General features: G+C 32.6%; 1 long non-coding RNA gene across 1 annotated transcript; it reads left to right on the forward strand.

Moving 5' to 3' along the window:
* The first annotated feature begins 2,658 nt into the window (after nucleotides 1-2,658).
* LOC129314926 (uncharacterized) lies at nucleotides 2,659-6,229 on the forward strand. The gene is made up of 4 exons (XR_008594325.1): nucleotides 2,659-4,114; nucleotides 4,191-4,250; nucleotides 4,829-4,898; nucleotides 5,868-6,229. It is a non-coding gene; the product is annotated as an uncharacterized LOC129314926 (long non-coding RNA).
* The last annotated feature ends 2,527 nt before the right edge of the window (nucleotides 6,230-8,756 follow it).

Here is an 8,756-nt window from a genome sequence, read left to right on the forward strand (position 1 = left end):
GTGGAATCAAAAATAAATCGCTTAAATTTCCCTGATTCAATTTCTCCCTCAACTATTCTAAGAGAAATTATAGTAAAATAGAAGCTTAGGTCAATACAAGGCTTACTTGATAAGTTATCAGTCAGAAATTTCTTCCTCAATTTTAGGAATCCACCCTAGTAGAGCATTACTTCTTTTCCCTCTCCTTGTTATGTTTTCCTTAGGTTTCCCTCTATTTTTCTTGAGCTCAATTTGAACTTACGAACTCATTTTCTGCGCCATATGCTGTGGTGCATGATACAGCGAGAAAAATTATCACTATGCACACAGGCTTCATCTTAAAATATTGTTCTTATACTCGTATATGATCATTTAACATCCAAATCAACCAAAATATCAACTTACCATTCAAAACCCAATCACTTTTTAATTACCAATTTGCCTTCAATTAGTAACTAATTTTAAGATTAAGAAATAAAGATGTTGCACTATTCTTTCACTCGATCTTATTTATTCAACACCTCAAAGAGTCAAAACATCATTTCATCATCTAAAATCCTAATCACACTAATTTACCAATTTACTCCTAATCAACTATTGTTTTCAAAATTAGGAATTTCATGATGTTATAGAAAATGTCTCCTAGTAGTCAATCTCCTATGTCTGAGTAAGCCTCTGGCTATGATCAGCCATGCAAGTGTGTAGGTTTGATGTAGTTAAATTGCAAAGTATTTAGGTTGTACATAGAGGAGAACAATGATCCTTGTTACTTTCAAGTAAACAATTATGGGATTAAGGGAATATTAAATTAGTAAATGAAAACAAGTAAATAAAAAGCTATAACAAAAGAATGAGTTGATTTAATCAATCATAAACCACTAGGCCACATCATCATTTGTAAAACCATTACCCAAAATTATAAGAATGGGCAATAGTTTTTGAAAGACTTATTGTAACACCTTGGAGATGTTGACTACATAAAATAGGCAACATTTAAAAACTATTGTGAAATGATTAAATAAAATTTAATATTTCTTTTCTATACCTAGATTCAAACCTTGAACCTGTTGAAAGGAAGAGGTGATTCTAATCACTCTACTAACTTGACATTTTAATATTATAATGCAAAATATTATATACATACAGACATGTATAATTTTTAAATTCATTTTTTAATTTATGCAAATATTATTAAAAATTAAGAGAATAAATAAATAAAAATTAACATGTGGTAGCTCATATGGCTCCTATTGGATCATGTATTTTGATGATTACAAAAATAAGAGAAGAGATATTTGTTATGTATATAGATATATAAAAAATTATGGATGAAGACAAAACGTCAAAAGCATGAAGAATCAAGAGAATATGAAGATTTATGGGATAAGTTATTTAATTCTCTTATATTCAATTAAAAACTTTTTAAGCTTAATCAAAAATTATTTTCCTTGAAATGAATGCATAAATCTGTACTCATAAGTCTCATTTGTCCATCTTAAGACTTATCTTAATATATTTAAACTTGTGAGTTATGTCATTTTAGCCTATATTAAATCATAGAAGTTGAGCTTCTCACTTTTCAATGATTCACGCCTGATTCAACATAGTCACACATGTGATTTATCCTATTAGGCACACCAAATTATGTTTCACTCCTGAATCAAGAGTGATCTACATGTGATTTGTCACTTGTGTTTGTGTGATGCCTTGACATTGCTTTTGTGCTCCATTTTACATAAGCTACCTTTAGGTACGCGCGCTTGAATTGTTATATTGTGTTCCCTTGCATATTAAAAAGTTTCATTTCATGCGTTATTTAGAAGGTATCTACACATGATATGTCATCAAGTCTATCGAACACATTTTGCCAAATTGAGTCTTAAGCCATTTTAAGGCTGATTCAACATTATAATCTTGAGTGATCTATCATCTTTGTTTTAAATTTTTTTATCATGAATTCCTTGCTTAGGTACATAATTGTCCCATGCATGATATGACTTATAGAATGGTTTAAGTTTTACAACTTGCCATTTCACGCATGATACAGAGTTTTAAAAAATAGCCATTCCACTGATGATACAGAGTTGGTTTCATGTGTGATTTATCTCATAGAATTGAGCTTAGCATTCGGCCAACCAATTCATGTGTGAGAACATAGGGGTCACACGTGAGTTTTGTCACACATAATAGGTTGCATATTCTTACCCTCCAAAACATGCATGAGATACCTAAAGATTCATGCTTGAATTGTCACATATGCATGCCTGGAACTTAAATAGCTCTATTTCACGTGTGAAACATCTGGTTGCATGCAAGAAATGTTACCAACAGCTAAAAATACTATTCTAACAATCTGTCAATTGCCAAAACTATATATGTAATACAATTCAAGTCTAGAATAAGAATTATGATCTTTGAGTGAACTATTCATCTTTTAAACATTCTAAAAAGCTATCAATTGTGCATTAAAATATAGTATTCACTTATCATTTTTAATAAAGTTTGTAAAAAATCTCTCACAAGTTTCTAAGTTTTCATTTGTAATCTATATACTCTTAAAAAGAGTTTTTCTATGAAAGTCTTATTCTTCAACTAAAAACTTGAAAAAGTGTTTTCTAAGTGATTGTAACAACTTGTTGGATTATAGCAAAGTTTTTTTATGCATCAAGACAAGTTAAGTCTTGTGAGTTATACTATGGTTGCAAGCACCCATTGAAACTTGTGATTTTTAGTTGGAAATCTCAAGTATAATCTTGAGGACTAAACGTAGACCAAGTTTTAGGCTGTACCAGTATAAATCTCATATATATTATCTCTTTCCTCCTTGCACAAGTCTTTCCTACTCTTTAACCTTTTAAGAAATTTTTAATGTCACCTAATTCACCCCCCTCTTGGGTGCCAGCCTATCCAACTGCTGCAACTTATCATCATTTTACCCCGTCTCTTTCTCCTCCTCATTAAAGTCTTCACTCTCCCTCTGCACTTCTCATTATCTCCCCATCTACCTCTTCACTTCCAAACCCAAAAATAAAACTTGATTGAAAACAAAACAAGGAATTTGGGATTGTGATGTGATCAAAGAACAAGATTGAATAAATCTAAAAATCAACAAAACCAAAAATAAAAAATCAAATGAAAGAATTGAGCAAGATAACCTAGATAAATACTCAATCAAACACAAGTTTAACAATTATATAACTAACAAACCTAGAAATCAAAAGCAAGAAAAAAAAAACCCAAAACCTTATTCAGCTATCCAGGTGCGATATCCATATCAACATCTACCATGGCTGTGACCAAGAACTGAGAATTGAAGAGTGGAGAAGGGGAAATCAAGATTTAAATTCAAATTCAAAACTACCCAAATCAATCCCAAAAATCAAAAACCACTATCAAAATTCATCCATAGCAATCAAGCCAAAAATTCACCCACGTCAGAGAACAAAAGAACTACTATCAAAAGTAAAGCTAGAAATCAAAATCAAAATATTTAAAGAGTACAATCTATAAGCAATGATACAAACATAGTTTCTCAACAGCAATCAAAATCCATCAACAAAATCAAAGAAAAATAAAAGGCAATTAAACCACTATTGTAATAACCCTAACAAAATTTAAACTGAATAAATAAATAAATATATATATAGGGTAACTTACTTAAAGTGGGTTTATATTAGTTTTTGGGATAAATATAGCAAGTCAGAGACTTGGTCTAGTGGCAGCTGAGGAAGGCTTCATATAACAGGTCCCCAGTTCGAATCCGGAAGAGTACAAAAGAAGAGTTAAAATTTTTTTTTATTTTTCTGGTCATGCAAAATTACCATATTACCATTGGTTTCATCAGATTTTTTTTAAAACTCTTTCTTTCTTCTTTCTCGATGGATCTGGACCAGAGAAGAGCTTTGAGAGCACCGACGTTTTGCTATGCCTCTCAACTGAAGCTACCTTCTTCCTCCTCCACCGAAGCCAACAACGTCGTTCGTGTAGCCGCCGTTGAAGCTCTGCTTGTTTGCTCACCTCAGCTGTGATTTTTTTTTAAGTTCTTGTTGTTCGTCCATCCCCTCTGCTGCTGATTCAAGAATGAAAAGTTTTTCTTTCTCTTAGCTCCTGGTTCGCGTGGGTATAAAAGATTTGGGTGAGCAAAGATCTCTTCCTTTTGGATTCATTTTCTATTTATTGCTGAGCTTATTCTTCTTCATTCATGGCGGTAGTTTTCTTCACTGTTCATCATCGTTCTCTTTCCTCTGTCTGTGCGTGTTGATTCATTGGAGGTTAGAAGCTTCAATCTCTTCCTTTTTCCTCATAAATATGGGCGTGTGAGTAGCTGGGGTATTATAGAAACTAGGAATCTGTGTGTGCTCTATATTGCTGCCATGACCGGAAAAAAAAAATCTGGACTGAAATCAAAAGAGACAACCTTGGATATATTGTTAGTACTTATGAGATGTCATTGAAGGTCTTTTATGAGGAATTAAAAAATTTTGACTTCTAATTATTGTTGGGAATTATTGGTTTAGGAAGTCTCTTGTAGCTTTGTAAAGGAATTTAATTATGGGCTTGCACACAATCATGTGTATATTTAGAGTTTGTTTAATTTTTGGTGAATGATTAAAGGCTTAAAATTGAAGAGGTAGAAGTAATGCACCTAAGGTAAATGATGCAAAGATTGGGAGAAAACTCCTATTCCAAGGAAATATTATGGCATGGTTAAAGTTTTATGAAGAAAGTAAGAGAAATTAATGATAATGCTTGAATTAACTTTAAATTATAAATTTGGGTTTTGAGATTTTAATGGTGGTTAGTGAAGGTTGTGTTATAAATTAAAATTGTATATATTTATATTTTATAGGGTGTGTGGAAGAACAAGACCCTGAAAAGACTTAAAAGAAGAATACTTTCAGGAGTTAGAACTTCAACAGGTAAGTGAATAGCATTCCTTATGAGCATTCATTGAAAATCTTTTATTAAAATATTTCATTTTTATGAATCATGTTAGTTTTAGAAATTTTGAAATAATGATATAGAATAATCGTATTATGATTCGTGTTCTTTCTCAAGAAATATATTTTTAATATTGATAAAGGCACCTTGGCCTATTGAGTTTTAAAAAATCTCTTGATTACACTTAGTACAAGTTTGTACATTCGTTATGATGTATCAATATGGTTTCATATATCTGAAGTAATTCATGCGAATTTGATCTTGAGAATGAAAGTTTGACTTCAAAAATGATTATTTCTCTTGCATGTTTGAAACGGGATTTCTAAGAGAACTCTATACAGAACCCTGCTGCTAACGGCAGTTCCGTTAGCCCGTAGCGCGCTGTGGTTAAATACTAGCTAGTTTGTTCCGTGAGTTTTATTCTCACGTTTGGTATTTGTGGGCTTCGTACCCGCGTTTGATTTCGTGGCCTGAGCCGCATTTGGTTACTTACCCTCGTGGGCTGTATGTCCACGTTTGTTTCGTAGCTTAAGCTGCATTTGTTTACTTACCCTCGTAGATTGATGTGTCCACGTTTGTTTTCGTGGCATAAGCCGCGTTTGGTTATTTACCCTCGTGAACTATATGTTCACGTTTGTAACTTGTTCTGTTGAGTTCTCAGAAATTTGAATGTTAATTAATATGCATTTTCAAAATTTACCTGATTTTGATGAATAATTGGTATTGTTTTGAGTTCTATGAGAGCAGATTGACTTCTTTTAGCACGATAACATAAATTGTTTTCACTTCATTCTTATTTTACAAAAATGATTATGACTTACATGCTTATAAATTTTGGTGAAATTACTTTCAATTTCTTGACACCATTATTAGAGATTGTCAATTTAAATTTTAAAAACTTTATCATGGGAATGCTATTCACTGGGAAAAAATTTATTTGGCCTCAGATTGGTTAGCTGATGCCAATTCCACCAACGACCTCAAAAATGGCAACTAGCTACAGTGGGTGGATCTTTTTAATTGGTATTGCCACTTTAATGTAAATATATAAATTGTATGTCTTTTTGAATTGAAAGAAAGAGTAGATGCTCCACATAGGTTGTTGATGAATCTTATTTTTGCCTGTATATTGGTTGCTGGCTGGAAGGAGCTATGCTCCTGACTTATACTGTTAGTTGTAAAAATTTTTGTTGTAAAATTTTCGGAAGATCTTAGTTACAGGGGAGGTTCTGCCAAAATTTTTACAAATATGTCGACGCTTTCTTATGAAAAATGAAAAAAAATGAAATGAAATAAATGTTCATTTGGAGGCTTACGGGAATATGAGAATGGTTCACACCCGTGCCGGTCACCCTCTATTTTGGGGCGTGACAACTATTGACCACCATCAGAAAACACAAATCTAGAATCTAATTTTTTTTTTAAAAAACTCAGTTAGACCTTCCATCAGCTCTGATAATGTTTCTAGGTCTTAATCCTTTGTTTGCAATATCACTACCCCACAACCTAAAGAAAGAAATTGGTATGGATTTCAAGATTAGAGAAGGAAAATCCTAAAGCGTGACAAGTGTGGATGAGAGTGATCTGTAGATGGGGTGATAAGCAAGATCTTGAAGTCACAAACGAGTTTAGGTAGGAGTAAAATCCACTAGGTGACAAGCATAGAATTCCCCATCAACCACTAATTCCTAAAAGGGATGCTCGATGTTGGGAGTGAAGAGGGAGGGAGGGAAGGAGGGAGGTAAAGATGATGAGAGACGTAGGGGAGAGATAGGTTGAGATGAATCTAAAGAGGAAGGGAGGGGTAGATGACATGTAAGGGAGAGAGATAGGAGAGGGGGGTTAACAATAAGGTAGAGAGAGAAAGGGTAAGATAATGATATGAAGACACGTGGCTGCCAACTCATTAAATTTCTGGGTCCTACTTGTACCACTTAACATTTGTTAAACTCTATTTGATCATAAGGTACTGGGTGATTCATTTTAAAAGTTTAAAGGCAAGAATGAACTAAAGAAAAGCACAAGACAGGTATCCCTAAGGGTGTAGTTCAAAGGTAAAAATGGACTTTAACCCTTACTATTATGGAAATAATTCTTCTCAATATATCTAGCTATTTATTTGATTTCATTCAAGACTTGTTCAGTTTTGCTTTTATCTAGTCTAAGTAAAACACCCTTATAATGTGGCCAAATGGAGTCTAGATAAGCTGGCCATCTCCATATGTGGCTTACAATATTAACATTGATGTTGTTTTGTGATACATAAAAACATATGGTATGCATGTTGCAACATATAGATGACAAGCAAAACGAAAGCTAAAGGAGTCAGAGAAAACTCTCACTTTAAGAATTAAATTCTTATTATTGGAAGTGTTACATATAAAGAAAAGCTTTTTATTTATACTATTTTAAAAGGGACAATGTAGTAACACTTCAGTAGGGTTATAAGAGTTACAAGAAGTGTTTAGAAGTTTCTTTATTAGTAGATGGCATTATTGTGGAGTTATAGATGTGAATTCATGGAGAATTATATATAATGCACAAAACCATCATTAACAGTGGAAATTGTAGGGATATAATTTGATTAATAAGGTCTCTAGTATATGCCTAAAAATTATAGGTTCATAGAAACATAGATTCATTACCATTTTTATGTATTGAGTTTTATTGATCTAGGTCTAAAAGATACCAAATTTGAAATGATTATATTCCACCAAAGCCCAAGCCACCATCAACAACTAATAAGCTTAAAGGAATTGAAGATCCCTCAAATCCTTCAAGAACAATGGCTTACACATGTGAGGGATTGTAGTTTATGTGTGATTGTGTGTCAAGTCCCACATTTCCCCTAAGAGGAGCTCCAAGTGTGTAAATAATAAGGAGTGATTTTGGGCTAGTATATGGGCTTGGAGGAGAGAAGTATGCTCACGCACACAACAATAGACTAACATAAGGCAATCACAATTGAACATATATTATCGATTCCCCTTGCACATGTAGCAAGTGCAATAGGCACTTTCTGTAAAAACTATTTTGGGTTTATAAAATAATGTTGTTTTTAAATATAACCTTCCAAAAGATCTATCATTTTTAGTTTTCATATTTGAGTTTCAAGCTTGTGGAAAATTTTGAGATATTTAATTTAATTGGTTTTTTTATACTATTTGAACTTCATCAAGTTTTATTTGAATATAATTTGTTAACCACGTTTTATTTCAGAATGTCAAGAAATGTGTCCTACATTTAACCACCATCATTCTAACATTTGAAAAATGGAATTCCATTAAGTGTCTTTAATATGGAAAAACCAATGCTTAGTTAGCAATTAAAGTATTTTAATGTCGCTCGACTTTTTGTCCAAATTGTGGCCTAAGTAAGGCTTGTATGCAAGAGTATCAAATTGCACCAACCTTAGAGTTTCTACTTTCTAGGCTATCTGACTTGTATTTTGTAAATTTCTACTATTCTTTACCCTTGTTATTGTGCAAGAATAGTCTGTTTAATCTTTGAAAGTTGATGAGTTTTTACTGATGTGGTAGAATAGCACCTAAAGACAATGTTTTTTTAGCACACTACTACATCAAATTTACTACTACATGCTAATGGTAACTAGGCAACAGTTTGGAACTAGCAATGTAGCTATAGCTAGTTACTATTTACTAAGATGATAAAAAATGACACGTTTGGAGCCAAGTGTGACGGAAGGCTTGGTTAGAATTGTTTAGTTGGCAATATTGATATTATGGTCCTGTTTAGTTATTTGAAAGGAATGGAATGGAATGGATTAAAAAATAAAGGTACAAATAAGTTGATCAAGGGGTGGTGAGCACATTTAT

The sequence above is a fragment of the Prosopis cineraria genome, unplaced genomic scaffold (genome assembly GCF_029017545.1).
Source record: "Prosopis cineraria cultivar Desert tree isolate PC_DT_omini unplaced genomic scaffold, ASM2901754v1 PC7, whole genome shotgun sequence".
Taxonomy (NCBI): Eukaryota; Viridiplantae; Streptophyta; class Magnoliopsida; order Fabales; family Fabaceae; genus Prosopis; species Prosopis cineraria.